Genomic DNA, 9,439 nt, shown 5'->3' with positions numbered 1-9,439 from the left:
TAACTGTTGCAATGTAAGGCCGTGAAAATGAATTTTTGTATTCATTATTTTTATTGAAATTCTGATATCTTTATAAGATGCGTCGATGAGGAATGCTAGCAGCGGAAAGGCAGCGAAAAGTGGATAATCTGCAGAAATGTGTGATGGCCAGTTGATGTGTTATTAACGCGTACATTAATTGTGCACCAATGAGTTGGTTAATGTAAAAAGGCATAAAAGGCGAATGGATCGATTGCATTAAATTGTCGATACATAATTTAACAATTTTTGTAAAAAATTAAATTAAAGCGTTTCGAAAATGTTATTTATGATAAATGGTATTATGTAAAGAAAACAAAAGATGTTTTTCCTGGTTATTCAGTTTCCTTTATTTTCATTTGAATGCATATGAGAATCGAATTTCATATGTTTTCCATTTACCGCTTAATTTAATTTATCTTTCTTTCTGAACTATAGATAAAGTCATTAAATTAACATTTAGAATTTCGGTCATAGAACTTTCTTGTTCGTGCGCCATTTATGCAAATTGTTGGCTTATTGAATTTACACTGACAAACTTTTATCATGTTGTGGACAGTCCAAGACAAGCACTTCAGATGAATGCCCACCAACGAAGTGATGATATAATTTCAAACTATAGTAAAGTTGAGACAGCATTCTGTTCGGTCATCCGTGTGTGTTGAATATTATATAGAAGTCTACAACATATCCTGACACACGCGCACGCCTTCTTGCAATAAACTTCAAAAAATAATTTGGCCATCGTCTACGACAACTAAAACTTGACACTTTACTAAGAAACTTTGTGTGGCCTGAGTGTTATACTTTTACGTTGTGCTTCTGGACAAGTCTTTCAGCGGTGGGTGAAAAAGTGAAGAGGGCTGGGAGTAAGTGACAACTTAATTTAATTTCAGCACAAAATTTCTAACTTGCGAGCTACAAATGTTGTTTTTGTTTGTGCAACAAAGACATAATGAATTATGTAGCAAAAAGCAAAAAAACAGTCACGGCGATTAAGTTGCACATAATCAAATTGGTCCTCAGTAAACGTATTCAATTAGAGTTTTGCTTATTATATTTGAATTCAATACATATTTATTTTGTTTTAATAACTAATGTTTTAAAACTAAATTCAAGCTGACTTCATAATCCCTAGAATATCCTTGGTGATTACAAGTAGAATATCCTTAATCTCAACTGTAGTTATCTATCTGATATTTAGAACTTTAATTGTATGTAGCACGCAGAACGAGTCATCACTATCCTCACAACCCATATATGTATATACATATATTCTTAATTACCGTTAACAGCTGGGTCCGCAAATCTGCTTTACATCTAGATGCTTGCAAAATTCAAATTCTAAATTCAAGAAGTTGTCTTAATGGTGATTTTAGTTTCGATTACTTAAACAACAGCATATCAAATTAATTTTTTTAACGTCATCCGTCATAGATTTGGTTGCTTTAGTCGATTACAAATTTAATCAGTCCGTAAGAATCTTTAATTTGCTGTTTCGAAATTTAAAGAAGTTTAAAGTTTGGTCGAACCTGAACACTGGCAGAAGAGCTGGAAATGAAAATGAGTTTGCTTTGGGTAATTTGTATGTACTGCAATTGAAATTCTTTTGTGCTGTAAAATTAATTCTTTTGTTTAAATTTTAGCTGTGCAACAGCTTGATTCCTTTTTGAACAATTGTAAGACGGGGCAACGAAATCCAAGTAACAAAAGTACACAATTTTTTTTGTAATATACCTCCAAGGTTGAATTTAATAAAATGAAATTACTTTTAAAAAATCTCGTTATTTATTTATTATAATTTTATTATTAAATAAAAAGGAAGACTTTTACATTTACTAACGACAATTAGAAAGTTCACGAAATTACCAATTTTTTTTTCCTTTTATGAGCAATGTCACGGATCACTGATGCTAATTGTCAAAATAGCCAGAGGTTTTAGTAATTCATGTTGATGAAGACTTTTGATAATACGAAAATAGAGCTTTGCATTTGGGTGGTGTATGTTGAATCGTATCAACTGCGTATACCATCTGCTCTGTTTTTTTAAGTGTAGCATTCTTGTAAACATTATGTTTATGTTTTGTTAGATGCAAACAACGGCCTTTGTCGTTTCAGACTAGTCCACATCTTACTAATTTGCAACATGACACGATGAAAAGCTTTTAACATAATTAGTTTGAACTTGCTGACCACGTTTCGTTTTTCTCCGTTGGCCTGGTTAGTGTTGCGTTCAAGCGTACAACAATTTTCCTATTTTCCACAAGGGTCGTTTTTAAGCCGTCAGGAGATCTAGAAAGGGAGTTTTAATAAAAGTAAGTTAGTCGCTCTAAATATATGTACAAAATATATAATTGTAAGATAATTATAAAATTATACTGAAAGCTACTACTCATCGCAATAATGATAACATAATCAAAAATATAGTTTGATTTTTAGAATCAACAACAAACATCACGAAATATAAATACATAGAGCACTCATTGATTGAATTGAGGTATATAAAATTAATGTATTGCTACAACGGCTTTGTAAATCTCTTTTGTGTTGATTTTAATTTTGTAAATATCGTAAATTTAGCACATAAATTAAATTTCAAAGAAACATCAACGGCATAATATCGGTAGGTCGTTCTAAGACTTACGACCTCTGTGCGTGCCTTTAGCATTTTATTGGTTTTCAATCCCTTTTCAGTACGTACCCATAAACATTTTATTAGATGGGGAATGTTTACCTCAAGTCTTTATCATAGGAAGCTGTGCTTAACATTGATTTATAAAAATATGGGAGCCGACAACTTGATTTCTTTGAATGACACAATAGTAATAAATAAATAAAATTCAGATTGCACAGTAGCTAAGAAATGATGTAATTTTCTTTGTGGAAAAATAAAAAATTACAGACGAATAAGTTTGACAAATGTTTTTTTACGTGGACAAATGTTTTTTACGTGGAACTCATCGTTAGCTTCACAAAATTACTGAGTCCTAGAAACTAAAAAGCTTGTTGGGGTTTAATTTTGATGAGTTTCCACATGCCAATTAATATTGTTATCGACTTCTGCAATGCAGCTGCATTTGAGTGAATGCACAAATGTCAAATTTATTCCTTGGATTATGTTTTCATCACAAACCACAAAAGAATATTTGGTGTTACTCATATAAGTGTGCATTTTCAATTTTTAATGTAAAACAAAATTTAGAGAAGTATTATTATATTGCAGTAATGTTATATGTATAATGCTAATTTCAACGCACCTCCAAATGTGTATCTGGATAGAATTACAAGTACATTGAGTGAGAAGCTGCAAGTATTTTAACACATAAGTAGAATCAAAATACCAAGGGGTAATACCTAGTCGATATTTTAAAATGTAATCATTGTTATTCTTAAAAGAGCTAAAAAGTTACATTTAAGTAGCATCGGCCAAGAGGATGCAGCAGAGGAGAAAGAGTGTGAGCACTTCTTTTTTTACTGTGTTTTTGCAACTGTCACTGTTCGTTCGCTTTGCTCTTTTGGCTGCGTTTGGCATGTAAATTAAATGGAAAGTGGATATTGCGGCGTTGGAAGTCGAATTGGTTTGTTGACTTTTTTTTGTTGTTTTTACTTACTGGGCTGGGCATAGTAAAATGCAAAATAAAATTAAATTTAGTAAGTTTGGCTTGGCTTGGCTAAAATATCGAAGAGTAAAAAATTGAAATTAGTTCCTCCAGAACTTCTGTAACGCTTTTATTGGTCGTTAAGTTGTAGTTATACATTTTATTTTTACTAGTAATCTGTAAAGTTTTATGTAACACTAGCTGCTTGGAGGAAAGTGGAAAATCATTCATCAACGCTTTTGTGGCAGTTCCCCATCCACTCCCAAGTGCCATCAAACATAATAATCAAACATCAGAAACATAACAAACGATCCAGGCAACCAAAATGTGGGCGTCCAGCAGCCAGTCACTCAATGAAACTGAATCAGAGTTTGTACCCAGTTGCATTTTTACACTTTACCCATATGCCAGCTCCTGGACTTTGCCTTTTTTCTGCGTGACTGTCTGGACTGGGTTTAGCCTTTTTCTTGCGTTTTCTGAACAGGACCATTGACCTGCCTAGCTTTGGCGAAAAAATGTTTTCACTCAAAGCAAATGCAATAAAAACGGCAATTTATCAGCATAAAATATTATATGGCATGCCATTGAGTTACCTCATATTTTCTTCAGGCTTTACTTCTAAAAACTCACACCCACTTTTTAATTTTAGTGTTGGCTTTTGAAAACCGAATATTTAAAATTTAAGCCACAAATGTCTTCTTATTGTGTGTTCGTATTGTGGTGAAATCGTTGAAGTCACTTGATGTAGCTCTTCTTTTCAGTGCTATTGAATCTTTATGTCGGACTTATTTGATTGTCACATTATTTACTAGGACGAGCATTTTCCAATGGTTGTGCTACTTCAGCTTTTACAGATGCTGTTGTTATACCCGCAAACTAGAGCTTAGAAGGGTATAATAGCTTTGCACCAACTGTAAAAATTATGTATGAGGCAAGAGTGGGCCATATGTAAGTTCAGGTGTTTCATAGTCGGGCAATCTTGACTGCACCTGTCTTACTTGTTGCTATTGCTTCTGCAATTCTCATGGGAATTCTCCGTTTTGTTGACTGCAAACTCGTTGACATAATTTGCCTGTTGCTCCATGTTGAGTTTAACGTATACAAAAACTGCTTACTCGTTAGGCCTCACTTGTTTGCTTCCACGTACTATTCTCCGTGGCGTATGTGAAAGTTAAGGGTTATCATTATGCGCTTTGCTAGTAAGAGCGCTGAGTAAGCTAAGTTCGAAAAGTAAAACACATTTAAAACTGTATTTTTAAATTACTGCACACTGTCTAAGTTTAACATAAAATAAGAATAAGCTCTTTTCTAAATAACTTGTTAATTATTAGATAGAAAATATAATTCAATCATCTATGCAAAAATGTCATACTAGGAAAACCATTACAAAAGCAGTAGGTAAAATCTAAAACTATTCTCAGCAATTATGTTTGCCAATATCTAATTAGCTTAATTCAAATTGAGCAAATGCTCCCAAACTAATTAAATTTTTCTGACAACAGGTTTGTCAATTTTCTCCAGCTTGTTTCGTGCTTCCGTGTTATGTAAGATACTCGTATTGACATGTTCTCGGGTGGTTTCTTTTTGTTATTTACAATGTAATGTAAATGTGACACGCAAGCTGTTCACGCAAATACATACTCTGATCAACTATTAAGAGCAAAGTCCACATACAAATTCGTGCGTTGTGTCATCAATCAAGCGCACTAAGAAGTTCCAATGCTTCACATTCACTCAAACCGAAAATGTCTGTGAAATAGTTAAGAAAAACTATATACGCTATATAGTTTGTCCAGCTTAAAGCCGTAGGGTTAGTCACAGAAGCCAGTAGCCCAGCGATGTGGTATCTGAGAATTGTTCGATGCTTTGAAATCGCTGAGGAATTGTTGGCAAGCCGAAAAAAGGCAGTGCACTGCTTCCACAACTGCATGCAGAGAACTCGCGACGGGTCGACGGCAAGTTGAGCGCCATTTTGAAACCGCGACACTTAGCGCTGCCTCGCCACATTAAACACATACGAATGCAGTTGGTCTGCAGACATACGAATGCCATATTTGTGTGCGTATGCGTATTCAAAATATCTATGCTTGGTGTGTGTGTGCTTACGCTTAGCTTCTGCATACTATGTAGACGCAGCTGCTAATTTCAGTTTCCGCAGCGACTTTGTGCACATCATCAACACAAAACTAATGCAAAAAGTTTGCAAAATTTGTAGTTTTAATTGCTTGAGTGTTTGCGCGCCCAGTGATGCATGAAACACCCATACCCACACCCACACCCACACACATAGCCTCCCTCCTCGTTGGCCACAAGTACCGCAATTTAGTTAAAGCATAACGGTTGCCAAGCCGCAGCTCTGCTGACGATAGCGACATCAAAAAAGGCTGCATACAAGTACTTAGCCTCCACCTCTGTTTATCATGTCTCACCCCGTGTGGTATCAGGCTATTATATTTTTATTTTATTTCGACAATTCACGAAATTCGATTTGAAGATTGAGAGATCGAATACTAAGTAATTGTACTTTTGTTAATAAAGCAATGAGGATTCAGGAGTCGACCACAATATTATTATGAGTTGAGTATTCAGCTAAGTTACATAGACCTCATCATTGTTATGAAATTATGTGCTACATACATGATTATTACTGTTAGCTACATATATCATTTTAAACACAAAGCATAGTAACTGAATTTTAGATGATATCAACATTGATTGCTTAGCATAGCGCACAGTCGTCTAACCCATATACAAAGTAAAACAATTCACTCTAAGAATGACAAAGCTTTCAGCATCAGCGACAACTACATACAACTGACCGACATTACAAACTATGCAAACAACAGCAAATTAATGCAACTGACAATGCATCGATCTGTTACTTTTTGATTGAGGGATGGTTGCAATCAAATCAAACTCGAATTGAGTTGCAATAGATATGAAAATAGAAACAAACGCGTTTGTGGTACCAAAAAGATCTAGGCAGCGTTTAAGTTGATTGTAAGTCGATATCTCCTCTAAATAATCAAACAAGAATGGTTACTAACAACAACGATTCTCTTCAGATAAATCAACTATGGTAAGTAATTGATATATATGAGTTCAACCGTTACTATTCCTATTCATAACTTGCCAGGGCTTAAATTTTCTTTCTTAATAGAATTTATAAAAACTTGTTTATCTTTTAGCTTATACAATTACAATTAATAAATGATGACAAGTGTGATGAAATTAAAAAATTATAATTAGTTAACAACAAACCAGATAAATTAGAATTTGTTTATTTGTTGTAACCACATGTCGCAAAGATAAATAATTAAGTGATTATTTTGATTGGATGCGGCTGCTAGCCTTGGCTATAACAAAACGCTTCGATTATCAATTCCTTTGCAGTAAATGGTCTTGATTTCGTTTGCAGAGATTATTAAATACAATATATTATATTTACGGATTGTTCAACCTCACGGCAAAGAAAAAATCGTTGTTCTATAGGCATGAATTAACTTTCCGTTTTTCTAATGCAAGAAGTGTCGACATGTCGTTCATTTGCGAAGGCGAACAAAGGGCGCAAGTGAGGTCGTGAGACCATTTGGCTAATTGCGAGAACGTGCAGACATCGGCGACTTGCTGATTTGAAGACATGGAGTCTGCATGAGCCAGGTCGTGTCTATAAGCCTTGGTGTTAGACTAGGCTAACATCTGGCAAGTAGCTTTGTTCCCAAGACGCAGTCACGTTAAGTTAACAATACTCATATAAATTATGAGGACGCGTATATTTTACACAACTGTCAACACAGTTGTGTCACTAAAACATATGCGGCTTCTAGTTTTTTGTTGTCCTGGTGTTGGCTAACTTACGAAAGTCTATTCCCCTTGCAGCAGCAACTGAGCCGCCTACGCTTCGACAACTTTGAGACATGTTGCAGCACTGGTGAAAACGAAAAAAGCGAGCGTCATGCTGAAGATATGCTTCCCTGGGCAATAAATTCGCAGACATTCGCTTACTTCACGCACTCACACAAACACACACACACAGACTTACGCATACATACATACATATATACAACACCACCGACTTACACACTTAGAGCCCCGATTTCATCTGGCCCTTGTTTCTTGTATAGTATTGCTGCTTCCTTAGCGAGTATAGAAGTTTGTTGCCAAAAATTTGCCGCCATTGGGTGTGAAGTTGGCAGCACCCGACCTCAATGATCTTCTTCACCCCCTCCTATCTAACATATTCGCATATTTTGCTGGCGTGAAATACCTAAAGGCTTTTGCAGAAAATTTTATTTCAGGCTTTGCAGCTGCTCCTACGACTGTCTCTGTTGTGGCCGTAAACATCCATGTACGCGTATATACACACAAATACCCACCCACAGGCACATTCAAACACCTTCCACTGCAAGAGGCAGTCAACTTTGCGGAAAATCGTTTGAAGCGCTTTGCACTTCGTCGACATCTTTTTGCTGGCTTACTGCGGTTCTTTCAAGTGCTCGCCACGAGTATCTTGTCTTCTCCCCTGACTGTATGTGTATGTGTTTGTGTGTAAGTGTCTATGCGCCTGTGCATGTATGTAAGCGTACGTCACTCTCTGTACGTGCGTGTAGCATCTTGCATTGTTTGCACTATTCCCAAAATGTCACTTTCAACTTTATGATTTCAAATTTTTGTAAGGTGTAGTTCGCATAATAAAAAGCGAAAAAATATCGCAAAAATAAAGGGATTTCACGTCATTTCCAAAACCAGTACGATGTACGACAATATGTCGAATAATTACAACTAACAAACTTTCAAATCGTTCTTGCACTTCTACAGATATCTTGGAACTTCTATTATAATTCCTTTCAAGTACAGCAATATCAGACTTTTATTATTATTATTTTATTATTATATTTATATTATATTATTTTATTATTATATTAAAATTAATTCAAATAATAAAATTCTTATAAAAATATTTCGATCCGATTTAGTTTATTCAAAACACAAATTATTTTAAATTATTATAAAAACGTATCAACTATGGAAAGGGTTGGAAATCCGTGACTACGAAATTCATAACTCATTTACGCTACTGCTCGTGTCAACAATTCAAGTGTGACATCGACGGCGTCATTGGCGTCTGACGGCGACGCTTGTTCGGATGTCCTCTTGGCAAACAAAACTTATCCGGTTCACAGATTCACATATCCACACATAAAATACACATACATAATACATATTCTCTGTCTTAGAGGGAAACATCATAGCAAACGGCCACAAGCAAACAAAAACACTTCACGGCTTGTCTATTCCTGCAATCAATCCAAATGATATACACATTCAAGATTAAGAGTCAGTTCAGTTGCCCGTTGTCTTTTGATTTTGTTTGCTTAGTTTTCAGGCCAGACATCTATCCAGCATTTGGTGTATTTGACATATAGGCTGCACATCCTGTCTTTCCGCCATACCTCATTTTTTATATACATACACACAACCGATGCGTTTGTGGCCTAGTGTAATATGTCTTAGTCGTTCACAGACTACGTGACATGAGGAGTGACAGTGTAATCAGATACCATACGGCTTCCTATTGGGTTATTGATATTTAATCGGGCCATAGTAGTAATATGTGAAAATATAATGCCTCAGTATGGGTTCTTCTGTTTTCAGCGAACAAGGGTTGATTCGTTAATAAAGTTTTTCTACAATAATCATATTTTGAGAGATTTAAAGGCCACCAAAATGACGTACCATGAACGACCAATGAATTCAGATTCTGATAACTAACACTACTAGATCATCACATCTGGGGTCGCCTTATTTTCTTAAAATAAGTA

The 9,439-nt window shown here is 35.3% G+C and overlaps 1 long non-coding RNA gene across 1 annotated transcript; it reads left to right on the top strand.

The window, feature by feature from the left end:
* The first annotated feature begins 1,507 nt into the window (after positions 1-1,507).
* LOC117575106 (uncharacterized) lies at positions 1,508-1,797 on the top strand. Its single transcript, XR_004572841.2, has 2 exons — positions 1,508-1,603; positions 1,665-1,797. It is a non-coding gene; the product is annotated as an uncharacterized LOC117575106 (long non-coding RNA).
* Positions 1,798-9,439: the final 7,642 nt, after the last annotated feature.

Source organism: Drosophila albomicans, chromosome 2R, assembly GCF_009650485.2.
Source record: "Drosophila albomicans strain 15112-1751.03 chromosome 2R, ASM965048v2, whole genome shotgun sequence".
Taxonomy (NCBI): domain Eukaryota; kingdom Metazoa; phylum Arthropoda; class Insecta; order Diptera; family Drosophilidae; genus Drosophila; species Drosophila albomicans.
Note: the sequence above shows the minus strand (reverse complement) of the source record. Positions and strands in the feature narration are given on the sequence as shown.